We start from the raw sequence: 26388 nt of genomic DNA, 5'->3' as shown, positions 1-26388 counted from the left end.
TTGTTTTATCTACCGTCAGGCTTTTGTTCCATCCGCATATAGCTAGTTTCGTAGACGGCGGGCAGCAATAATATCGGAAGGCTGTACATAGACCCCCACAAAAAATATCGCTTCATGTGAAGAAGAAACATGTGGGTGTGTGTTACGTAATTCGACGTAATTTTCGTGCTTTTTTTTTATCGCGAAATACAACGTGTTTACTGCACGGAAGGCCCCGCGCATGTGAACCGCAGTTTACAAACGAACGGGCGCAGTGACACGTTTCGGGCACCAGAGGGCGCACTGCGCCGCTTGCGGGCAAAACAAAGTGCAGCGCATACAGGCAGGTCAGAGGCGCCGAATATCCAAGATGTTCGACGTAACCTCGCTTCCAGAAGTTGTAGTTGTAATATATGAAGTAGTAATAACCGCAACAATAGTAATAATAATAATAATAATAATAATAATAATAATAATAATAATAATAATAATAATAAGTAGTAATAACCGCACCACGATACCCGCGGAGTGAGACAATTCTGCGACCGCACTACTTGCTCAGCGTTGCCGGCGACGTATTAAGCGAAGTAGATGCAGCCTGAAACTCGAGAATTGTCGCTAAAACAAACATCCTCGCGCCGATATTACACGTGTTTCTTTTTATTCGGAACACAATTTTTTTTTTTTTCAGAGACTCATATCTGTGCCTCCTCCCTTCTTCAGGGACAGGCGACTTGCCTAGGCGGACGTTAGCAGTAAGAGAAATTTCGACTATAATGTCGCTAATGAACTAAAACATGCTACTTCACTCTTTAATTGCTAACGGCGGCTGATATTCAAGGTGACTGACCGTCACCACACCTATGCGTCTCGCGAAACCATTCACTCGCTGTTATTGCCGAGCAGTTCTTTCGTTTTAAAATTACCTCCTAACGCTAGCGTAATCGGATTCTTCAGACCGTCAGTACTACATGCATCGAGCGCAATGTGACGTAATTCGTTTTGTCCTTCCTTCGGGCCACTTGTATACCCCGTTAATTACGCTTCTTTCTTGCGGGCTCTCAACACGTGATCGAGCCACCTAGTTCCCCGCGCGGCTGCTCCACATTATGAGCGTGACTTAAGTCGGGGCAGCCGTGGTCGCACAAATTCGCTGGGCCTCCGTGGATTTTTTCACCCAGCTGCCTGCGTGGTCACGCAGCACAGCGTGTGTGACAGGTGTATAGCTGACATTGACAGCCATCTCTGGCACTTTCTTCGCAGTCCTTCGAAGCGAAGCTTGCTTCGCTACCCGTCATAGTCGTTGCGCCGGTAGACGCTGCTGTAGATTCCAGTCCGGCTCTAGCATAACTCGGCAGTTCTAATGCGCAGTCACAGTAAACACGCATTTGAGGCGTCAGTTTGTTGCCCGCCATTGCTACGTTCATTTCTCGGAGCCTTCACTTTCGGTTGTCTTGGTTTAAGGGTTCCTTCTTGCTCGCGTTTAGCCGCGTTCCATTGAGTGCAGCAGGGTTAAGCGCTGCGTGCGCGAGCACCGCGTGACCTTCTCCTGCGCCTACGGCTTCTCTGCGCTGCAACTCGCTCTCGCCACGACGAATAAGCCGGCAAGCCCGCATCGCCACTGACACCGCAGCAGGGTGTACCGGAGCACCGTATCTCACCTGTTACAGTCGGACGCCTTCGTGACGAAGTACTTGGGGCCTTCGGAATAATTCGTTATACGCGTCGGTTCGTTGTAAAGGTTTGCGCAGAGCACGGCTCGCAATAGAACGGGGAGAGAATCGTTGCTTCGCTATACAGGTCATTTCGTTGTAGTGGCGTTCGTGGTAGAGGCGCTCGGCTGTGTGTGCAGTGCGGCGAAGTGTACGAGTTTGCGTCGCCCCCCCCCCCCCCCAAATCAGAAAAAAAATAAATAAAGAAAACCGGAAGCAGAGCTGCTCCATTGACGACCTCTGATCGCCCTCTCGGCCCTGCAATGACCGAATCGAATGTTCATAACTGAAGAATTAGCAGCGTACAATGCCGACTGTCTAGTTGTCATCTGAGTTGCGGGGAAAAAAAAAGAAAAGATAGCATATGTATCGGCCATAGTGGTCGTCGTGTTAAATGTGAGACTGGGAGGGAGCATAAGCATTTGCTAGGAACTGCGGCCCATTCGCATGTAGCGGAGCACTTCCGAGTGTGTCGCTGCCGATGGGCCTTCGAAAATGCCGACATGTTCTTTTTTTTTTTTCCTCGAAGAAAATAGGGAAACAGCAGAATCGTGAAACCATCCATACCTTTCGTATCCGTAGAGTCTGGAGCCACGTGCTTTCAGCCAGCGGTAATTATCAATAACGGGCGGATATTTGCGTAGCTGCCAAGCTTTTATAGCACGAATGAGTAACAATCAATGTGGTTCACTGCCTTTTCTTTTCTTTTGCATTCACAATTCGCCGGGTGGTGTGTGTTTAAGAAAGTTAAGAAAGGCGACTGGTATACATTATATATATATATATATATATATATATATATATATATATATATATATATATATATATATATATATATATATATATATATATATATGTATATATATATATATATATATATATATATATATAATGAACGAGAAGAAGGGAGGTTAGCCGAGGGACCCGATTTTTGTTAGTCATATCATGAGAGGCCAACGAACACTGACACCAAGGACAACATAGGGGAAATTACTTGTGCTTGATAAACGAAATAAAGAAACAATAAATTAATGGAAATTAAAGTGGAAAGAAAAAACAACTTGCCGCAGGTGGGAACCGAACCCACAATCTTTTATTAAGCACAAGTAATGTCCCCTATGTTGTCCTTGGTGTCAGCGTTTGTTGGCTTCGCATGATATATATATATATATATATATATATATATATATATATATATATATATATATATATATATAATTTCTGCGTGTTCCGTTTTGATAAGTTCGATTGCGAAACTGCATGCGCTCGTCGTTGCCCCCCTATTAAAAAAAAAAAAAGAAAGAAAATCTTACGCTCGCCTCCCTAGTCTGTAACTGAGCAGTTCTCGAGAATGCTCCGCGGAAAGATTAGTATCCCAAAATGGGCTAGAGCCATCGCGCTTCCATTTCTCCGGTACACAAGGCCGGCTTTCCCTAACGATCGGCTGCCGTGAACCGTGAACCGGAGCCTTTGCTTTACCCGGTGGAGTTGGCTCGACGGAATGAGGACGGTTCCTGTCACGCTGCCCGGCGGCGTTCCCGCTGACAAACGGAATAAACGCTATTGCGATAACCCGCCGTGCACCTCGTTTGCTCCTGCCGAAGTTATGCGTGTCCCGCTTGGGAAACACTGCGGTTGTGGACGGCGCGGGACGTGTACAGATCACGAGCCATTAAGAAAGACAGCGCCGTTCGCAAAGGAGGCAACTAGAAGCCTGGGTAGAGCCGTCGATCAATACGATCGGGGTACACGGCGCGGAGACGGAATTGGAAATTAGTTCTTTTTATTGCGGACACGTTCCCCGAAAATGATATCCCAACCGCGTGCATAGCTGGCGAAGGAGTATAACAAAGTGCAACACTCGATACTTGTCGTCTCAGGGGGAGAAAAAAAAAAGGAAAGAAAAGAAAGAGCTTTGCGACCGCAGCGATGTTAGAAATCGACAGGAAGCGAGCTTTCTTCTGCCGTTGGTCGTCGCATATCTCACTGATCCCAAGAAGTGTATGGCTCGGTGGACAGTCGCGGAAATCAATAACTTCATTTCCAGAAAGCCCCACGCGTTACCGCCGAATTAATTCAGGAGCCTTATGTGGCTGTGTGGTTAGCGCGTTGGTGCCAAGAGTGCTTCCTCTCTTTTCGACACTCGGGCCACGTATACTTGACGCCGGCATGTGCGAGACTCGTTGAAAGAAAGTTTCGAATGAAGCGAGTTCATGCGAAAGACGAAGCGGGAAGGATGTGTGCCCGAAAACGAAACCGCAGCAGTGAGAACGAGCGCTGAATCTATTCGGTAGACTCGAAGGAGAAATTATTGAGCGACCGAGAAAAGAATCGTCATGCACCTATGTCAGCAAAAAAAAAAATTTTTTTTTTTGCTGGATCGAATGTTCCGAGGTGGAGGAAGTTTCGTGACAGGGTATAACTTACACCCACGCTTAAAATTTTGTGACACCTTGTGACACTGCAAATGAAACCCATGCTGCTTCCGCATTCTTTGGTTTTTGTAAAATTGGCTCCCGTGCTTGCTATGAGAACTGCGTCGTGGTTTAAATACATAAAGCCAGACCAGCATCGTCTGGGGTGTAAGGAGATGCTATCGGCTCAGAGACAAGCGCGTCCTGGACTCGGGGCGCTGCCATCCTCGGACTATGCTAACGTCATTTCACTTTTATAAATAAAGTTTATTCCTCCTCCTCCTCCTTCGCATTTGATGGATTCGTCTTGGTTCGGGAGTCGAACCCCCTCCTCGTTGCATTTCTTTGGGTATGTTCATTCTAAAATCTTGCTCGACGTTCTGATTTTCAAGACTGCGTGGTGTGGCATGTGTATGAATTTGTAAACCGCGTGCCCTTCAATACGTGGAAGATCAACAGAGGTGCTCTTACATTCTTGCCCCTCTCGATAGTCAGCTGCTGCCAGAGGACTCTATATTGGGCCCTTGGCGCAACTGCAAATCTCGTTTGCGGGCCATCAAGGCCTTACTTGACCTGTCGGGTGTGTATGCTACGTATAAATGTCCGGTATCGTATTTGTGGCCTCTTCCCCTCTGTCGTCATCGTCCCCCCCATCGCGTTCACCCTTATTTCCCGCTTCCCCTCGCCCCCACTGCAAAGTTCTTAGCTAGAGGACTGTACGTCAGGTCGACCTCTCTGCCTTTCTTATCATTAAACGTATATCCTTCCGTTATAACCTTACCGCCGCATGAAAACGGGGTAACAGGGTCGACGGCACCACAGAGAGCTGTTTGTAAGCAAAGTTGGTCCCTAATTTCCCGTTTTGCTGAATTTAAATGGCAAGGACGTGTAGAGTCGTCTGGGAGGGAAAGTCAACGCCTGCCCTAAGACCACCCAAGTCAAGAGGATGCACCTGCACGTGTTGTCGTGTAGAAAATCCGGGCGCGCTAGTCGGACGCTGGTCGACGGACTCTGCTCTCGCCGTACGAGCAATAACCGTAACTTTGCTGTTGCATGAGCCTCCTTCCTTGCGACGCGAAGGACCGCATATTTAATGAACCCACTGCATTGCATGCAGCGTGGAAATCCGCGGCTCTCTTCCCCTGGAACGGTACGGTCGCGGCGGCAGGGCCTAATCCGTTGACGCTCGTATGCTCATATCGCCAGCCTTATACTAAGCCTCTAACAACGTCAAATAAAGCGTTAAGATCTCGGCTGGCGACGTTGAAATCACCGCTCAAGCAGGTGGTTCGGAGTTCCAACTCGCTCGGAGCCATTTCGTGCCCCGGCGATTTACCTAGCGGTCGACGAGAAAGCGTGGTCGTGACGGAGAACGCTTGCGTAAAGGCTTAAAATAGCGAGGGCACGGGCCACGGGCACGGGATCAATGTTGAGCCTCGCACGCCCCTATAAAAGAATAATTAAACTGAACCCCCGTTTTACGCTTTTGAGCTTTGCAGGGCGCAGTCCCCCCTTTCGCTCCGGGGTCGTTCTTTGAAGCCATTTGCGACGGCGCGTGGCCGCGTCTCACAATGCTTCCGCCTCACAAAGGAGGCGGCGTTGCGGAGGCTGTATCGGACGTCACGAAGAAGTACTCGCAACCGCCGACAGGGTGCAACAGCGGCGCTGCGATCGCATTTAGGAACCGGTTCGAAGGAAGCGAAAGGAGGCGCTGAGACGGCGCGGTCACGAAAGCGCGCGTTGCCCCCCCCTTTCTCGATCCCATCGAAGCCTCAAGCAGAGTGCTTAGTTCATTAGCGAGGGACGGCGTCGCCTTTATCTTTGCGCCGTTCGTAAGAAAGAGTATTGTTGCTGGAAATTTTGGAGCTTCCTTCGAATAATGGAGGTTATTGTTGAAAGGAGTTCGCGATAACGGTTGCTGCAAGACACGTGTGCATATAACAAAAAAAAAGGGGGGGGGGAGGAAGTATCGGGAAAATGATTTCGCCTTGCGCGTTTCTTTCGGGTCAGACGTGTATAGGCGACTGTGTCGGTGGAATATTTAGCGTGACACGTGTGTTGGGTTAAGAAGGCGAAAAACTTCGGCTTGCAAGACCTGAGAGCAGAAATATATTTGCATTTGCCTGCTTGATCTCAGAGACTAACAAAGAGAAAATAGGTCGCACTTTGCACGTCCCCCCCCCCCCAAAAAAAAAAAGAAATAACGCAGTTTTATAGTGTTGTGAAACGTTGACTTCGTGCGTGTACTCAATATCTGTTATATTTACTTATCTCTGGTTGAGCTACAAGTAGCGCACCTTAGCCTAACTCTTTTCAAAGATAGCTGCTCTGTATTTCGTTTGTATAGCAGGGAGTAGTGGAACGGTTTTTTCAGCTCGTGTGTAGTGAAAGTGTAGTGTGCAAAAACGGCGTGCTTTTCACGCTGGCTCCTTTAGCTCACTGCGGCCTTCCTTAAGCCTTTCGTTTCCGCCATGTCTCCCTCAAAGTGACGCGAACCGATTGTTAAGACTGCGATTAGTTGCAGCGTTCAGCAGTGTCTACGTAATCCAACCGAGTAACCAGCGGTGAAACTGTGTGCCAGGAGGGGCGCCATATTGTAACACACAACCTGGTGAGCGCGAAGGAATGCTAACAGCAGCATATTTCGTAGTTTCGCATCAGCGAATTCACCGCCCGTCTTGAAGCACATGTGTCCAGCTTCGGACCACTGACGTGCTAGAACGCATAAGCGCATGGGTGTCTCGGAACACGCATGACCGTACACACAGCTTGGCGGGACACATCGGGCTGAAGCAAACCTTCATACAGCTGTGCGTCCGTTGCGGTTCAAATCTTCGTCCTATCTTCGTATCCTCCGTGCCGGACGGCGGCCATGCCATGCCACGCCATGCCATGCCACCAACACCGCATTCTCATGTTACTAACACGTGCGCATATACACCAACGGTCGAGAGGCTTTCCTGGAGTGCCTAGTCTTCCCTTTTCACATAGCTCGATGAGCGAGAAATTTCAAGCACTCGTGCCCACCCTGCTTCGCTACTAGAACGTGAATATAGGCACACGTGATCAACTTACTACCGTGCCTCAACCAAGCGGCACCACGTCGTATTTTTAATGCCACTGGGCCCTGCGGTGGGCGCGGAGGGGGAATGTGACGATGGGCTACAGCGGCGTACGTCATCGCTTGCGGCCGAGGCTGCGGCGATTCAGGGGCTTCTCCGAGGTGTGGGAGCTGCTCACGTACGGCGTCGCCAATCGAAGCTACTGGAGGCTGTGGTGACGGGAACAGCTTCTGTAGCTCCTCCCACACGACCGCCCGGATAGTCTCGCGCAGGTCGTCGGTGGCCAGTGACTGAATTCCGGCGTAGCTTGTCGAGTTCGTGCGGCGGTTGAATTGCCGGTTCCGCATTTCCAGTGTCTTTTCGATGCTAGTGGTCTCGCGAAGAAACTCTTCTACGGTCTTCGGTGGACTTCGTATCATTGCGCCGAAAAGTTCTTCCTTCACACCACGCACGAGAAGGCGGGCTTTCTTCTCGGGCATATCTGGGTCGGCGTGGCGGAACAGACGGTTCATTTCTTCCGTGAAGATGGTAACGTTCTCGCTAGGTAGCTGCATTCGGGCGTCCAGCATGGCTTCGGCCCTTTACTTGCGCACGACGCTCGTAAAGGTACGCAGGGAAGCCGCTACGGAAGAGGTCCCATGTCGTCAAGGTCGACTCCCGGTTCTCAAACCACGTTCTGGCGGCATCTTCTAAGGCAAAGTATACATGCCGCAGTTTGTCGTCGTGCCCCGGTTGGTAAACGTCGCGATTCGTTCGTAGGTATCCAGCCAGGATTCCGGGTCTTCAGTCGCTGCTCCATGGAAGGCCGGTGGGTCCCGAGGTTGTTGTAGGATAACGGAGGACGCTGGGGCAGCCATTGGGGTTATTTTGACCACGATCTTCTTTGTCGACTCAGGTAGAAGTCCGTGCTCTGGGGGCAGTCCTTGCAGTCTGCGGCTAGCACGCTGGTCTTGGGCGATGTTGGTTTTGTCCTCGGGCTTCGAGCTTGGATCGCGGCTTTGCGGGGGCGTTCGGTACATGAACGCACTGGCACCTCCACCAGATGTCACGTGGTGATGACGTTGAAGAACACAGTAGTAATACTGTGAACGACAAAACTTACTCTTATTGGGCGAACTTGTGCCTACAAAACAGGCTACACTTATAGCACAACGATAGCGGCGAACACGGTCGGCGATCGTCGAAAATCTGATCAGCGGGTCCAGCGCGTCGGCTTTTATACAGCAGTCATCGAATGTTCGAGACTAATCGTTGGGACCCACGTGCCTTCCACAAAGTTCTACACCATTCGCGTCACGCGAGGAAATCAGATAACACAAGGTTCGGCGACAACAGACAGCGGATAGAATCATCGATAACTTTCCAGAAACTTCGGATACATGCAGGCGCGTCCGGCGCTGTGCGATAAGATTTGCTAGGCGTCGAAACGTGGTCGCCCGATAAATATAAGTACACGTGTCAATATGTTGAAAAGACAAATATCAACAGGCAAATTAAAGATGATTTAACTTGTATTCGTAATCATGCTCACCTTCCCAAATCTTATTCCCGCTTCCAGCAACTCCGCCAGAGGCAACTCATCACTCTCCCTAACATTTCCCCGGCCAAACGACACCAGAGCAGGGCAAAAATTTCCAACTGTCTGTATTGAATTCTACTGAACAAATCATTTGGGTCTGTCCCCAGGTTCACAGGGAACGACACATTATTGTCGACACCTTTCCGACTATCTTCAGACATCAGTCGTTTAAGGACCTCCCCAATACCGCCAGATAAACCCCAACTAACTTAATTACTATGGGACGCTCTTTCGCGTTTTATCTCTCATCCTCCATATTTTTTGCCTCTTATTCCCATCCCATAAACCACCATAACCTTTTTTCCTTTCCGCTTCTCAAAGAGGCCTGATGCATTGTCAAAGTGCCTCTGATTTTCTTTTTGCCGTATAAACGTTTGAGGCAGCAACAGCTACATTCGAACTGTTCGTTGTACCTAGAGCCTCTGACTCCGCATAGGTTATGAATGATGCCGCAAATCTGTTACTATATTGCGGTGTCTAGGAAACTACGTTGATCTTGTTTCGTGCCATTGCGCGCAGAGGCTCTCACTTTTGACTATCCTCATACATTGGGATCACCGGCCTCTGTCAAATGAGAATTCGTCAACGTCGACACCGCCTATCATCGGGTTAGAAGGTCATGCAAGAATTACGGGGCTTTCAGTGATCCACCGCCCCGTGTGAACGCTTGTACAATAATTCATTTTCTCTATTCCTGCATTCCGCTCTACTAATACAGCTTCTTCCGCAGAACAGTGTAGCAAACCGTAAGCTCGCATCTCCTTAGCCTATAGGTCATCCAACAACCCTTCCATAAACCTCCAGTACTGCCTGCACTCTAGGTTTGAAACAAGCACTAAGTGAGCAAATGTAACTTCGCGGGTGACCATTATTGCATCTCCGTATATATCCGCTGTTTCATTAGGCCGTATTGTTATTCTTTTTCGCTCTGGTTACCTCGTCATGCTTTTTCTTAATTTCTTTTTCTAAATTTTTTTAGCAATCTCCGTTTACCTATACTTAATTGAACTTGTACACGTCGTAGGTATTTGAACGCCTTATAGCGAAGCTCTTGTGGCGCGCAAAATCAGTGATGACGATGAGCCACAATAAACAGGAGCATATTGCTTTTTTACAGAGAAGAAGGCCCTATAGCTAACGGTCATTCTTGGGCGGATAAGTCACGTGGCCCTCGCGCCCGTGGCGCGCCATCTGAGCCACGCACCCGCCTCTCTCCCCATAGGGAATGGCCTGTCCCTATCCAGCCGCCGTTCTCCCCATCTTCCTTCGACGTCGGTGCTTGTGCGCTTTCGTTGCCTCTTCTCCCGACTTTCCCGGCGCTGCTGCGATGGTCTTGCCGCGCCGGCCGCTCGCTTTCCGGCGCCCGCCTCCGCACATCATGGCCGGCACCACCGCGGGCCCGGATGCGTAGTTTGCGCGTATGGCACGTGATGTGCCCGCTTTCCTGTGCGACAAGAATGCAGGTGCCGGGCTGTGATAGCGTAAACATTAAAATCGTCCATAGGGTGAAGGGAGCGCTTGGAGCTGGCGCCTCAACAGCGGGCTGGGGCCACCTGTACGGAAAGGAGCACGCACACACGCGCCAGCGGAGTGGCGCCAAAGCGTGCGCTCAGCGTCGAGGACACCCAGGCCCGAAAGAAGCGTCGCGCAGAACGGGAGCGTCTTCACTACGCAGGGACACGTGGTGCAGACCGCTGCCGCCACGATGCGATGTGCCATGCGAGGCATTGATAATTCTCAGCCCCCTCGGAGATTACGAACAACGGCGCACAACAACGGCCCGAGAAAAACACGTCTCTCCGTGTGTTTTCTGTGAAATACGGAGACAAACAGCAACGCTGCGCGCAAGGTAACGTTTAACAACAACTCGCTGCTCTCGTGTTTGACGAAACGCCGAAGTAATTGCAGATTCGCCGCTAACATCGCCGCTAGTTATCGTTAATCAAAGCAAACTGCATACAAAGCTTCGCTTACATCAAATTACACAGTGCGTGGCATCCGCATATTTTTGGGTCAATGATCTACGATTACACTGTTATAATGGTTGCATCTGTTAACTCTACCTATTATACATTTATTTTGCAGATATTAGGTGTCACGGGACGGACAGATTTTGCTGGGCTATTCGCCAAAGAATGCTTGCGCATTACTCTAGCGCTCTAGGAGACTAAGCCAATTGAGTTGAACCTCTGAATGTCATTTTGAGTTGAACCGGCGTAACGGTAAGCGCAACGTTATGCGTAACTTTAAGAGAGCGGATGAGAGCGGTATGGACCAGAGAGGCAAACAGGGATAGCCGATATTCCTATTCATATTAATAGAAGAAAAAATGGAGCTGGGCAGGCCGTGTAATGGGCAACGTAGATAACCGGCGGACCACTAGAGTTTCAGAATGGGTGTCAAGAGAAAGGAAGCGCAGTCTAGGAAGGCAGAAACAATGGTGGGGGCATGAAATTAAGAAATTTGCGGGAAAAAGTTGGAATCGGTTGGCGCAGAACAGGGGTAATTGGATATCGCAGGGTGATCACCTTCGTCCTGCAGCGTACATGAAGATAGGCTGATGATGACGACTCGAACCGGGAGCGATGTAAACTGAGGCCAAAGAAACTTTTACTCCCACGAATTAAGGCGAAAGGAAGGAAGGAATGGAAGCAGGAATAGACGGAAAGACAGGGAGGTTAGCCAGTTCTCAGACCGGCTGGCTACCCTGTGTTGGGTAAAGGGGGTAAGGGGAATAAAAGACATTTGAAAAGAGATACTACAAAAGGAAAAAAAAGGAAAGAGCAAAAAAGGGAAATAGGGAAAGGGAATACGGCACTGCTTAAGGTTTGTCCCTCAGGCCAGCCGTTCTCCGCAAGAAGCGCCACAACGCTTTCAAAGCCTTCTGTGCTGAGTACTCTCTCAGCCAGTGTCCCAGTACCCTTTCCTCTGACAAACGACGTTTGTGAAAAGTTATCATCTAACGCTCTTCAAAGTATGTAGTTCACACAGACGTCGGCCTGCCGCACTGCGGTCCATCGTTAGAATCCCGGTCAGAATGTTTTATTTTTTTTTGTCTGTCAGCGCCCTCCAGGGGAGACCTTCGACGAGTAGTTCCGGCGCGGCTTAATCGTCGTGTTCCTGCAACACCAGTTTCCACGTGCTTTGCTTCTTTTTTTGTCCGCCTGTTTCCCTGCTTTCCGGCGTGCGGTCTATTGTTCGGCGCCGTCACAGCGTGGGGGGCCACGCGCTGCTACCGCGCTTTACGACGACGATCGCAGGGAAGCGAGGCGCCGACGACGTCATCGCTAACTGCGCCGACTCGGCTGCCGCCGGGGCCGCCTACTCAAGATTGATGAAGCCGGCCGGGTCGGTACACCGGCGGCCCTGCATTTTTTAAAGACCGCGTTCCGCTAACGCCCGCGTATATTACGGGCATACTGGTGGTGGTGGTGGTGGTGGGGGGGGGGGGGGGCGTAAAACGAGGGCGACGAAAGCCCGACGGTGACGAGCGTGTGCTGAATGCCCTTGTTGGGACGGCCTGCAAATTTCGTCCAGACTGTGCCGGAGGAAGAGGGAGGGGGGGGGGGGCGCTAACTGCGCGTCAGTTTTAGCATTGCCGACCTCGCCTGCACATATTTACGCGCTTTCGCTCCGCTGATTTCTTCTTTCCCTCTCATGTTGTCTGTTTCTTTACGCATGTAGACGTCACACATATTCACATCTGATTGAAATCTATAGTTTGTACAACGTACGACAGAAAAAGAAAGAACATACCGTTAATGCCTACGTTAAACAAAATTCAACGCATTTGTGCAGAGTGTCGCCGACAGAGCGCCATTTTTCTTTTTTTTTTTTGAGCTCGTGCGCCATGGTTGTGCGACGCTTGCAGCGGAACCATATAGCGGTGCTCGTCATGACGCCAGCATCGTGAGACGCCTGGTAACTGCGAGGGCGCTGTTTCTGCTGCGCAGAAGCAGTTGCCTGACGCGATGCGTCGCGCCGACGCGTGGCGCATCGTTCGAGCAGTTTCATGCGCAACGCTAATCTTTCCTGTCGCTGTTAATAATACTTCGCCCTTCGAACGAAACCGCCAAAGTTCTTTCGTTTCTTCTCTTTCATTGATATCCTTCGCTTTTGCTGGAACAAAAAAACTTGAAGGCGAATGGCGACTGAGTAATCGGCGTGAAACTGCGTGTTCGAATGGTGGGAGAAGCTACCCGCTTCGACGCGTACACCATCGAATTGTTTCAAATGTAGTGCTGTTTCGACATTCTTACTAGGAGGAAGCTGCTTTTGTTATGGTGTGAAATAGAGGAAAGGATACCAAGAAACGACTGGGCAGGAAAGACGTTCTTTCTTGCGTTGTCGCGTTGTGAACGGTCGGGAAAAGTGTTATTCTGGTTTAAGGGTGCATGAATGGAGTCACTTCTCGACGACGTTTCCGTCCACTCGAGGTTACTAACTCACAGTCGCTGTCTAATATGCTCGTGAGAACGCTTTTCAGTTCACTGTGCTGGACAAGGAAACTCGCGAGTTAGGGATGAGGTGAGACAAAGAATATCAGGTGCAGTAGCTTGGGAGATAAGCGTTCACTACGAATTCTTGTCCGTGACGTAAACGACGAGCACCGCAGATGTAAAGGAAGTGAGGGGGCCCTATAACGTAAAACTATTCCAGTATGTTTTTCCGATCTCCTGACGTCAAATTTACGTAACCGCCGACTGCAAGCATCCGGCGGTGACCCGCAGCGCTGCCTCAACAACCCAATCAAACGCTCAGCTCGTTTATAGGAGGTCACTTTTGTTTGCTTTCAAAACGAATAACATTGCCTAAATGGAGCGGCTTTTCCTATCGAATTGGCTGACAAGAGGCGAGGAGCACGCTCCAGTGGAGATGGTTTCGATGGGGCCGAGCCAGCGTACTGAAAATAGATAACCGGATGAAGGGGGAAGTGCCGGGGTCTGCGATTGGTCCGCTTTCCCTTAGCTTGCGGTGGCTGGTCGAAAATCGCGGTGGCATGCAACGGAAGGTTAACAATGTTGCTAAAACGGATCCTCAGCAAAGACGAGTCGGCAGAGCGAGGTCGTAAACGTGCTGAAAGTGCTGGCAAACGTTACACGGTCACGCAAGAAGTTTTATTGTACGCAAATAAGCCCATGCTCTCAGGCAGGTGCAAGTAGCCAGTGCCTGAGCTATCGGCGGCAGCCATCTTTTATTCCTTTCGGAACGGGGCAGCGTCCGGCTATTCAGAAAAAAAAAATCCAATTTTGTTCGGCATATTAATGCATCTTCAGCGCGTACACGTCACTATGACGCAGTGAGTTCTCGCGGTTTTGTAACGTGGAGTGACAGACGGGTGAAGTGGCTGCAGCCTGAAACCTTTTCGCCATCAGCAGAGGTTTAATGGTGACAAGGGCGTCGGATCAGAAATTATTGTTTTCTTTCGTTCGGTTGAATCCTGCATAATCAGTGTGTAGACGTCATGTCAGATTGAGAGCTGTGGCGGATTTCGTGACGTCGCATGAGAGACAGGCGAAGTGGGTGTGCTCCAAAAAAGTTTTGGACCAGTCGCGGAGGGCTGATTGCAGAATTGGCATAGAAAAGTTTGGAATAGCTTTACGTTATAGCGTGAAAGACTTCGTTAACGAGCAGACATTTTCTGCCCGTCGCCATCTATCATGCGTGTTTCTGGATTTATTTACTGAAACTTTTCCTAAGTTATTCCATCTGACACTATTTCTCGCTGTTTTTGGCAGCCCAAGCATGGGCTAAGAAAAGACACTTTCGCCAGGCAAAATAACGTCGAAAGACTATTCGAACACACAAAAATGACAAAGGTACGTATAAGAACAGCGTCGTTTGGAAAAGGACACAAAATTTCTCAAGTTCAATCAAACAAACAATAGAGTGCATGTAAGAATGTAAAATCACTAGTCACATGTCTTGAAAAGATAGCCATGATTAAACTCTGTGTTAGGAGAATCGCCCGCTCGCATAAAACAAGCAACAAGGGACGGATCTGTGAAAAAAAAAAAAAGACAGAGTGAACACTGGCAAGTCTTCGGAGATCAGGGTATGTTTGTGTTTAGGAGTACTTCTATAGGCCACTTCAACTGTAAGTTATCGCCAAAATCTGTTTTTCTTTTTGTTTATCCATTAACCACAGTATAAATAAATCCCGAGAAAGCCTGAATTACGACGTTCCTACCGTGTGGAAAGATCAGACCGGGAACAGAGATTAGACATCAACACGTGTCTGTCATTGGCATTATGAGTGAACCTTCTGATCTGTTAGTGAAACAGATGCATTACCAACCTCCGCTAGAAGGTAGCGTAGTTCTTTCCTATCGGCTGGACTGCTTCAAGAGGCAGACATTATAACTGGACAGGTGAATGTGATTAGAGGTATTACTGTTATTCACTGATTTAAAATTTTAAATGAAGGGTGTGAGTCCCCATGCATTGCGGCATCGAATTCGAATTTTAATGAAGTGTTATCGGTTTGGGAGAAAGCACCTGCCTAAGACATGGTTCGAGCAATACGCCGTCCAAATCTGCCAGGAAATGGACCAGGCATTCCTGTCAACACTAATCGGCACTGTATTTTTTCATACGTTCGTGCTGCTAGGCAACCAACATGTAGACTGACGAAAACAGGTTAGCCAGCGGAATAGGTTCTCCGATACCGTTTTCGAGCGCGCGCTGTGCGTTCGCTTTTTTTTTTCTTCAACATTTTCATTGCATTCTGTTCCACACGGGAGAACGCACCTACTGTAAGAACTAGACTATTTGAGCTTATCCTTTTCTTGACAGGCTTCCTTGCTAGCAACGCTATCCGCCTATCAGCTATTCATATTGCTCTAGCTTTTTGCTTGCGCTTGAGGGTTCTTCTCTGTCACGTTAGACAATTCGATCTTCACTGCATAAACGCGAAGACGTGTGGAGAAAGCAGCACCTCAGGGCGGGGAGCCCTCGTTGAAATTCACATGAAACGAACAAGGCACGTTGATTGTGTTCCCGTCCCCAATTTTTATCAGGTTCTTTTCTTTTCTATATTAAACGCGGCGCTTGACGTTGTGCGGCGATACCGCAGGCGCAAGCCCTGTGCTATCGTTGGAAATTGAATAGGCGGTTCTTTGTGAACACGCCATTCGTCATTTAACTCGCTCATAGCTCATATTTTTTTCATTGATATCTAGTTAGGCGAACGGAAGTTCTTCCCCCATAGTTTGCGAAACAGTGAGTTTGTTAGAAGACGTGCTTGTGGGTTAGTACCTGAGGCGAGTGACGACGAAGTTGGCGAACTGCGAGTATTGTAAGTGCGCCTGCTGATGACTGTCCGAGAAGATTAACTGCGTTGTCGAGTTTTCGTGCAATTGTAAGGCGCTGGCGCGGTATTCCTGAAGCGGCTAAAAAGTCGGTGCATTAAACTGAATTAGTGGACACTTGTCATTTTAATGCGGCACTAGAAGAAAAGAGACGTCGAATTATTCGTCAATTATTCTCCTATTATCGCGTTTTTTGTGCTTTTCTGTGCGCCGATATATGACTGTGCTGCGAAGAAAATTGCTACCGAAGGTCCCGCAGCTGCTCCCTGACACAATTCTCACGTGACCTCCATCTCTTCTGATCTCTTTCAATCAGACATGGTGACGTCATTCGAGAGGCACCGTAGAAAAAAAAAAAAAACTAGTTGCGCCATACTGTTTTTCTTTTTATTTTCGTCATTTTCTCGCTTACAAAAGCGCTGTTCTCGGTATGAGTGACGTATTCGTTACTTCAAAAAGCCTATTCTTTCAATTTAGCTCTACTAAATGTTGTCTTTGAGTGGCCCAATAAGTATGGGCGAAACTCAGCAAGGGGCAGTCTTCAGCTCTTCAAGAATAAAAAGTTATATGTGCGCTGCCAAACTCAGGCGTGATTTGCGTATGTGCGCCATCCAATTAGGTTCGCTTACTTCCGCCACTTCAAGCGGTCTTCTCCCTATTTTCTTTTTTTTTTTGCGTTTAAAAGAGCTGTCTCCTTCGTACAGATGTTTTACTGCCTCTGGTTTTAAGGGCAAACCTGTCAAACCTACCATTGCTCAGACAAGGATATATTTTAGCTCGAAACAAGGAGTTTTTTTGTTTTTTTCCCGTTAGCCTAGCATTTACATTAGCAGAGCAAAGCTGTGCGCTTAGCCTAATTCGGCTCTTTTTTCGGACGTGAAAACGCAAGCACACTACGCTTTTGTGGGCGGAGCTTGTGTGCGATTCTTGGGGTGTCTTCGACTGTACATATTCTCTGACTCGGTTAAAACACGTTGGCGGGCTAGTTGGTTAGAATCCATGATAGAGTGCATAAGCGCGACTGAACGATGACCTAGAAAGAAACAGATACACAGAGAGGCGCTGTTTCTGTGTATCTGTTTCTTTCTACGTCCCCGTTCAGTCGCGCTTATACACTATATCATGGATTCTCACAGAGAACGTGACGTCACAGAGAACATATCTGACGTCACAGAGAACGTCGCCGCCGCTTTGCTGAAACTGCCGTGCAACACAGCACTTTACTGCAAAAAAGAAAAAAAAGAAGGAAAGGAAGACGGTGCCGGAGGGCGTTATTTCCCTCCCTTCAGGCGCCGTTCCTCGTTGCTGGAACGACGGTCACCCCCTTTGAGTAAGCGAGCTCACACACACGGGCCGAGGGCATTGTTTTTATCTCAGCCGCATCGTAGTCCCGGCGCCGTCTCCTGATCCTGCCTTGTAACGGCGCTGCTCCATTTGCGTTTGCCTCGCCCCTGCGAGAGTCCGCCGAGGGAGAGAGGGAACAGCGGCAGGGGGGATAAGCCCTTCCCGAGCGTCACAACTCCAGGTATGGAGTGGCCGACCGTCGCTTTCGTTCGCGTCCGTTGAAATCACGTAATCGATGACGGCGGTTGCGAAAGAGAAGCGCGCCGAGGGGATACGGAAGATAGAAGAGGAAAGTCGCCTTGATGAAAGTCGTATTGGTGCTTGCGTTAATTTGATGATGATGGCGAGTGACAGCGCCGGAAATCGCCCTCTGTGGTTTGCACGAAAGCCGCGTGGTGTTCTCGGGCGAACTGTTGGACGAACCAAAAAGCTGACGTCGGGCGAAATTGCTAAAAGAGTGGGCGTTGCAATATATCTTCATCGTAAATTTTGCATGACCAACACGCTTTTTCTGCTGCTGTTGCTTGCTCAGAGGGGCTGTATATAGTGCCGTCGCGACAGGTATTCCGGGCATGCGGTAAGATTGTAAACTTGTAAAACCGTCCGCTATTGTTTCATCGCAATGGTTTCATCGTAACCCATCGGGTTCTTTTTTCTTCTTCACCCTGCGAGGAGTAGTTGGATAGGAGAGCGGATATTACGTGAACCCGCATGCTCGTTATCATCAACACATTGTCGCTCTCTCTATGTGCTCCACCAGAGTATCAAATTTCGCATATAAAGCCGATAGCTTGCTTTAGACTCCCCCCCCCCCCCCCACACACACACACACACACTCGCACTTTGCGGTCTGTGTGTTTCTGTGCGGCCGTTTACGTGATTATGAGGGTGGCATTGACACGTGCCTACATAGAGGGTGTTTCACGTAACTTGCAGCTGCCACGTAGACGGGCCGAACCAAGGTTGCCGTCGCTTGGAAATACTCTAAGTATCCCTTGCATTTCGCCTAATTAGATAGCTATCCTTAATTAATTAATCAACTTCTAGATTACCATAAGATCACGAGATGTGTCAATGGGAAACTCGTTGAGCGACATGAAAAACGCCCGATGCAGGCTTCTGTTGCTCGATACCTGCTATACGCATTTCTCCGAGCGTGAAAGCTGCCCGCGAGTACACGCAAAGTACCTCGGGCTGCCAGTCGTGCGGCCAGGCCTAGTGCCGGGAGATCTCGTGAGTAGCAGCTACCGCGGCCGTTCAGGTCGAGGGAGTTGGCATGTTCCGCTCATCTTCTTGGTCTGCTTCTTGATCTGCTTCGTCGTCTGCTTCTTCGTGCACCTCTTGGCACGTACCCGCGAGGGGGGGAGGGAGAGAACTGGTAATGGTTCGCGATGAGAACAGTGCTCTATTCCCGCGGTACCTGCACGTAAGCCGTCATCTTCTTCACCGGTTCTGGAGGCCATAGTCGCGCCACTACGCATTCATCACGTCATGGCATTGTAACACAAGTACAGCGTAACATATAAACGTAATATGCATTTTTTTTGTAGCTACTTAAGTAGCTCTGGAACCTTTTGCTAAAAAGTGCAGGAGCAACGCAAGAGAAGTTCGTAACAAAAACGTATGTTGAATATAATCAAACAAAAGGGTGTTTTATAACCATACGAAATGCGGAACCGAATAAAGTAACAGATAAAAATATTGCACCGCCCTGCCTTGGTAATTTATACAGGATAAAACACGAGCGAAACAGAATAGATCGTCAGATCTATGGATCTATATAGACCTTACAATGCACTTGCTTATTCTCGTGTTTTATTGTGTACAAAGTAATAAAGTATTGTGTCGCAAACATTCTTTTTGTATGTATGTATGTATGTATGTATGTATGTATGTATGTATGTATGTATGTATGTATGTATGTATGTATGTATGTATGTATGTATGTATGTATGTATGTATGTATGTATGTATGTATGTATGTATGTATGTATGTATGTATGTATTTGCCGATGATTACACGCATGCACTTACCTGCAGTCTCGTAACCTATTTCGAAAACACATCCTTTTTTCCCCCATCCACACGACCACATTTAAGTTTTACGCTTTCTTCCTTTACCACCGGCAACGCCTGCCTCACTCTCGTCAGAGTTGGCTTGCTGCTGCTCTGCGTCAGCGACTGGTTAGCTTCACTCCTCCGTAACAAGGGCGTGACGAATGTGGCCCCCTCTTACCGTACGCCCAAGGACGGAGTCGCAGCCGACGCGAAGACGACTCTCTTCGGCCCATTTGCTTTAGCGCTGCGCGAGGCAGCGTACTCGCCGTGGCTCTCGCATTAGGGGAGCGCCGCGCTGTCTGGGTCTTCCGATTGCGCCACGCCTGCACGTGTACTTGCCAGGCACGGCCGGGGGAGTTCCATTTGCGTCCCAAACGAACGCCGTCGTCGTCACAGTCGGCGACGTCGTTTCGAAAAATTCCTTCCGCCGTGGACAAGGGCAAAGCCGAATTGTGACGCTGTTGTCGTCGTTTCTCGGAACAAATAAGTAAGAGAGAAAGAATGTACGTAGAAAGAAAAAAAAGAAAGGAAACCGGTGGTCGAAGGGAAGAACAAAGCAGCGCAATAATGAAAGGAAGAAAAGAAAGGAGTTGAAATTGGTGTTCCAAAAAAAAAAAAAGAAGCGAGAGAGATGAGAGGTGTGGTTTTTAACCCGTGCTTCTTTGCAGCTGAAATATTTCTCGCGTTCCGCCTTTTGCTTTTCCTTACGTGAACTCATTTTCTCTCCCTACGCAATCATATTTAAACAAAGCAAGAACACGCAAGTTGTGAATATTGTGGTTCGAGTCTACGTTGTCATTTGAGTCGCCTGGAATGCCACATCAAGTGGGAAGAATAGCTTCGTTTATTTTCTAGCACCGTTCTCACGCTTTCGAGGCTGCTTTCGGAGTAACTGTACTAAAAATCGGGTTTATTTTTTCGCAGGCTTTACTACTGGTAATGTTAATCTGTGATATAAATGAGTACGTACCTACGGGCACTAGGTATTTTCCTAGTCCTCCTCTTTTTGAGTGGTAATCAGTTTAGCAACGCGGGTCGTGGTATACTCCGGGCTAACGCCAGTTTTGACGTCCAAGACGGGCGTGATTGATCATGTGTTTTGCCTGGAGCAGCGTGAGACATCCCAGGCAGCACTGCAGAGTGAGGGCCAGTGCTGGTTCGGCACGTAGGACCAACGTAGCCGGTTTGTTTTGCGGTGCATTGGTCATGTAAAACTCTTGCTTGGGTTAGTTGGTTCATGCTTGAAGTAGTTTGGCAAGGCGCAGATGACCAGGACTCGAGAAGAAGAACACAAACCCAGGTGCCGGTCCTGTCGTTTGTGTTCTTCTTCTCGAGTCCTGGTCTTCTACGCCTTGCCAAACTACTTCAAGCATTGATCATGCATATTATGCTGCTAGGGACAGGTAACTTCTGCTTCGTCTCGCAGTGAATGCGTTTGCTGAAACGAGCTTTCAGGCTTGTAACCCCCCTGCTGTAGCGCCTTCTCTCCCCAAGCGGGGAAATGTATGAATAAAGAAAAAGGAAAGAAAACGCAAAATGGTTTGCGTTTTCCGTGATGGAAAACAGTTTCGCGCTGACTTGTTTATGCCGCCGGTCAGCGGGCGTTTAGGTGAATGCGACAGAAATGCGTCGCGTCGCGTCTCTAGTATGCATCGCATTCACGTGAAACGTTGGTAATGCCCTAGTAGAGTGAATTGCATTGGTGCGCCCGGAGAGCGTATAGTTCGAGGGAGGGTAATTCGCCATACACGGTGCATCTGAAAGCCGGCGCACTGCATTCAGTGAGAGACAAAAAATAAAAGTAACATGGTTGCCGCCGACTGCTCTTCGTCGCTCGCCGCCGGAACGCAAATCGCCGGAAACAGGTTCCACCTAGTTTCGGACGAAGAGGGACGCACAGCACGTAAATTCTGTCGCATAAGTATTGACGTGTTGGGCTAGGTAAAGCTATAGACACGCTTACTGGGGCGCGGCTTCTGTGATGTATCGCGATCTAAACGTGGCCGTGGCCAGGCAGTAGACCGGGTTCTAGGGAACTTGAACGGTGCAGGATTCGAGCGGCGCTCAAAGAAGTGCCCCCCCCCCCCTTTCTCAGCAACTCTTGTGCGTCACGGGGCATCTCCGATGTGTCGTCCCGGACTGTCCCGGACTGCCCGAGACTGTGCATACTCAACGCATGTTATTGGCTGAAAGCGCCCGAATCAGCCAGTGCGAGACTGTCTGTGACGATTAATCGAACAAGCCCACTGTTGAAAGTCACTTGTTGGTGTAGGCTCTTACGCAATGTACTGTGAAAGGTTAAACCCCCACCGTCGCATGGCCCATATTGTGTAGCATTTTCCGTCTGTAGCAGTGGGTTTGTGCCGTGGAGAAGTAGTGTGCGCAATGTGTCGACACTGCCGGGCTGTTTTTGAAAGAGTATTTCGTTTACAGGCTCAAACTTGCCGGTCCTTTATGGATACGTTATTCTAAGGAAAGTGAGTAGCTGGGCAAGTTACTACATTAATAATGCAAATCAATAAAAATTAAAGGAAATAAATGTAGGAGGACATGGAAGATGACTAAAATCGTGTCGTTTTCTTTTTCTTTATTCATAAAGATATAGTAACCTGTGGACGATGACAAGCTTTTGTCGGCTTTTGACGGCTTTTAACGCCTTTTGACGGCAGGTTCAAACTACGAATATGCGCTTTTGCTGCGTCCTTTACTGTGATGATTTCTGCTCGGGAAAGATTTCTCATACTCACGTCTTCCAGCTCTCCCGAATGTTCTGTAACGTTGACGTATTTGTGCTCGTTTTCTGACATTACAATCTTTACTCCGAGTTTTACGAAAAGGAAATCATGCTCGCAAAAAAAGTTTCGCTCGTTGGTCTTCGAACCTTGCGTTGAAAGTTTTCTTCATGCTCAAACGAGGCCGTATGAGTACTTACTTCTACCAACTTTATGCTGACAAGTTCTTGAAGCAATCGAAGTCATCGGGAACAGCAGAGTCGCCAGAAATTCGATAGGTTTAATATTATTTGCTACTTGTCAGTCTTTGTTGTTTTACATCTGCTGCGGTTCGTATGCTGCATTTAAAGGTGAATAGAGGGCGCGTGTTCTACTCAAAAGGCGTATGATTGGGGCATTCTTCACAGAAAAACAAAAAAAGGGTTGGCTTGCATTCTGAAACACTTATAGGACCGACATTACTATGATTTGGTCGCAGGAAGGACCAGAACAAATAAAACAAACTGGATGAGGGGCTGGGTGAAACTGGAAGAGCGTAGGACATGCAGATGACGTTACATAGAAGAAGCCATTACTTGGTTCCGCGAATTTAGGTTTGCATATTTTCCTTGCGCTGACAGCTGAACTTTAGGCCCCCCGGCGAGCATCCTTATTTTTTGTCCATCTGGTTCGTTGATTTATACTCTCCTCGTAGGCTGCCGTATTTCGGCATTTTTACGCGTAGTCTGCTCAGATTAACTTTCAACTACGTCTGCTGCAAAAGAGTGATTTGCGTACGCATACTGACGTCTCATCTCATCTTTGTTTTCGCCTTCTTTCTACTGTTTCATTTTTGCGTTCTCCTAGCTTCAAAACAGTACGCACGCATTATTAGTGCGAACAAGTTATTTTCTTTTCTTTTCCTGTTCCGGCTAAGGATTGCAAGTTCCATCTGTTCGCGGTTGTTCGTCGTCGGCGCTTGGTTCATTGAACCCTTGAGGAAACTCTGTGCTGCTTTGGGTTTCCGTGTACATCGAAAGCTTATTTCGAGGGATGTTTTTTAAGACTGATTGATTTCTGTTCGACCTCATTTGCCTTCGCCGCTCAGGAATCATTTCAGAATCACGAATAAGAAGGGACGGGCATAGAAACACCCGCCAGTGAATTGTGAAATGCTGTGGTGTATGGACTGACGTCATCGAAGCCGCCATATTGTTGTACAGCCAGCGCGGCGAAATGCTGCCCTTTATCTCGGTCCGCTTACCTCCGTCAGCCGCAGTGGAAACTGTTGAATGAGACAACAAAATGGCGTACACGACGTCATCTTGAGGCACGTGACTTTGATTCCTTTTGGATCACCAGCACCTAAGTACTCGAAGCTTGGTTTGCTGTGTTCGTATACGTCATTCTTGTTAAGTCATCGGCGAAAAGTTGACTTCCTCGCGCCGCCAGTCGTTACTAAACTTTGTTCTCGCCGGTATACCGAAGAAAAAAACCATACGGTGCACACAAACTGCGGACCTAACTCGTGTTTCCGTGGAATGCCGGTACACACGGTAATCACATCGAGTACGAGATTATCGTCGTGAAGGGCCAACATACTTGGACAGCGGGCTCGATTGAATACGCAATGTAGGCAATAATAATAATATTTGGGGTTTTACGTGCCAAAACCACTTTCTGATTATGAGGCACGCCGTAGTGGAGGACTCCGGAAATTTTGACCACCTGGGGTTCTTTAACGTGCACCTAAATCTAAGCACACAGGTGTTTTCGCATTTCGCCCCCATCGAAATGCGGCCGCCGTGGCCGGGATTCGATCCCGCGACCTCGTGCTCAGCAGCCCAACACCATAGCCACTGAGCAACCACGGCGGGTGCATATGCAGGCAGGTATATACCTTATGAACGCGTACTGGCTGCAACGGTAGAGCGAAGTGCACCCTAATTTAGGATTCCGCTTTTATCTCCTTCCGTGGATGCCGGCGTGCATGCTCTAAGTGCAGTTTCTGGGTGCAAAGCCTTTCGTTGCACGTTTTCACGTTCTACAGTGGTGACAGGGAACCAAACACTGCCAAAGGCAACAGTCCAAAAATGGAACTCGCTGCTGGGCATACTTGTGCCCAGACATACCGGTAACAGGGCTCTCATGGGTCAAGTGGGTCCTCTACTTTTACGTCGCTCAGTGAACATACCAGAAGAAAGAAAAATTAAATGAAAAAAAAAAGGGAAATTGCTGGTGCTTGCGTGGATTAGAGAACGCACAACACAGCTTGGGATGCGCACAGAATCTCAATAGGCAATGCTCTTTCGCTATAGAATGCTCGGAAGCGTTCCAGAAATTTCGCATAGGTGTGTCTTAAGCAGAGCTACAACTTGATAAGCAGCACTGCTGCAGTGAAAACAAACTGCGGTAAAAAGTAAAGCTGCGCGGGGCAATATTCCTTAACAAAAGCCTCTATTATGCTCGTTTTTTTTTTTGTTCTTGTGCTTGAGGTGTCTGTGCCTAAAAAAATTACTGTCATGTGGTCGTACGCAGAGAAAATCGGATAGAAGTCTAACATGCTAAATAGTAGAGGAGAGCATTACCGCATTGACTCGGGGAAACTCCCGCATTGTGATCGTATAGTACGATCTACTGAAATCTACTGAATCTCTTTCGGGCAGTATGTGAGAATTCTCCCGAGTCTCAATTCTATCCTATTCCCAACGTTACCGGTACTCAATGTGCAATGATCTGCTATCACTATTCGTTCTTACCGACCGTTTGTTTCGTGCTGTCTTCCTTCTATACTCGTTCTTCTAAATTCCACCCCTCTTTTCTCAAGGAGGCTTAAAAAGATCTTTTTTTAAGAACCTCTCTGCTTTTTCCCTTGCAGCCTGAAGCTTCATACGCCACCTGTCGAGAAGAAATAATCAATCAATCAGCGACCAATTGACGAAAAGGCATCGTCGCCGCATTTGGAAAACTGGAGTGGTGCTTCGCCTGCGGTTGCGTCCGGTCATCGCGTCTGTTTCCCTCCGGATTCGAACCTTCAACCAGGTGTCGCCGGTGATCCAGTTGGCGTCGCGAAAATTCGTCGACAAGGAAGGTGAGTTCATCTCGAAGCCGTTCTCCATGCGCTTCTATCAGTTTTATCTCGGACGCAATCGGGAAACGACACCCGAATAAAACTACGTTGTGCTCCAGTTCCGGCCGGCATTGAAGACATTCCACGTTGACTGCTAAAAGGACAGCTTCGAGTTCAAGTAATGACATACACCTGGGCTTCTGGAAGCCACCTTGCATCGACGTGAAAAAAAAAAAAAAACTTATGGAAAGCGCATATTGTAGCTGCATCTGAACACGTTGTGTTTGTGTTCACAACGTAACCGTCTTCAACAGCACCAGTAACGACAGTGGCGAGCAAAGAGAACGCAAGTCATGTGCTGGCTACCAGCCGAGTTTACTAGATGAGAACAGCAGCTTGTATACTTCACCGCATCACTCGATCTTGCTTGTCCGTCTTTAGTGGTGCTGTCGGAGATGGATAGCTACGCCAAAACGCCCAATTTGCATTACTAACACGACGTAGTTTGCATTAAGTGCACGAGAAGCATGGCTAGGTCCTCCCGGGCTTAGGCGACCTTCTTGTCAAGTTTCAAACACAGCTCAGCCGCCATTTCACTTGGGTGGCAACGTATAGCCCCCATCGACTTCGATGAAATCTTTGCGAAGCTCTCTTCTCTATTCCTGGATTCGTCAGAACTTGGAACGAGACTTGAGAAGGCCGCTGGCCGCTTTGCCGTCTGTTGTTAGCCTTAGACGTTAAAGTAAAGGGTCTCACGGTCAGCGAGTGGGGTGGCTTTCACGTGCGGGCTGTGCGTGATAGTTGCCGCAACGTGCTGCTCAGGCTCTGACTAGTAGTTATGCTCGCGTAATTTTGCTAATAGACGTAATTCACGATTGTGTTTCGGCCTACGTGATCGTGTTGCTGCGGTATAATACGAACGAAGTTGCGAGCGCCGTAGTGAGTACGTTATGCGCACATAGGTAGTATTATAATGCCCGGAATTCAGGGTAACATTATGCTTGTTATGAATCGGGTCGCTGCGTTAAAAAGAAAAGCGAAAAGAAAAAATGATTGGGATTATAAGGCGGTAGTACGGCGGACAAGTTATTGGAAAGCCAGGCATGCTAACAGTGCGAATCTTTTTCGAACTCATGCAAAAAATGAGCA

The 26388-nt window shown here is 48.5% G+C and overlaps 1 long non-coding RNA gene across 1 annotated transcript in view; it reads left to right on the top strand.

The window, feature by feature from the left end:
• LOC142559477 (uncharacterized) overlaps window positions 1-26388 on the top strand; it is a 287689-nt gene that overhangs the window by 47646 nt on the left and 213655 nt on the right. Inside the window, exon 3 of the long non-coding RNA XR_012823125.1 lies at window positions 25048-25260. This is a non-coding gene — a long non-coding RNA (uncharacterized LOC142559477). The remainder of the gene's footprint in view (window positions 1-25047; window positions 25261-26388) is intronic.

The sequence above is a fragment of the Dermacentor variabilis genome, chromosome 10 (assembly GCF_050947875.1).
Source record: "Dermacentor variabilis isolate Ectoservices chromosome 10, ASM5094787v1, whole genome shotgun sequence".
Classification (NCBI taxonomy): Eukaryota; Metazoa; Arthropoda; class Arachnida; order Ixodida; family Ixodidae; genus Dermacentor; species Dermacentor variabilis.
The sequence above is the reverse complement of the archived record's forward strand: the minus strand, read 5'-3'. Positions and strand labels throughout refer to the sequence as shown.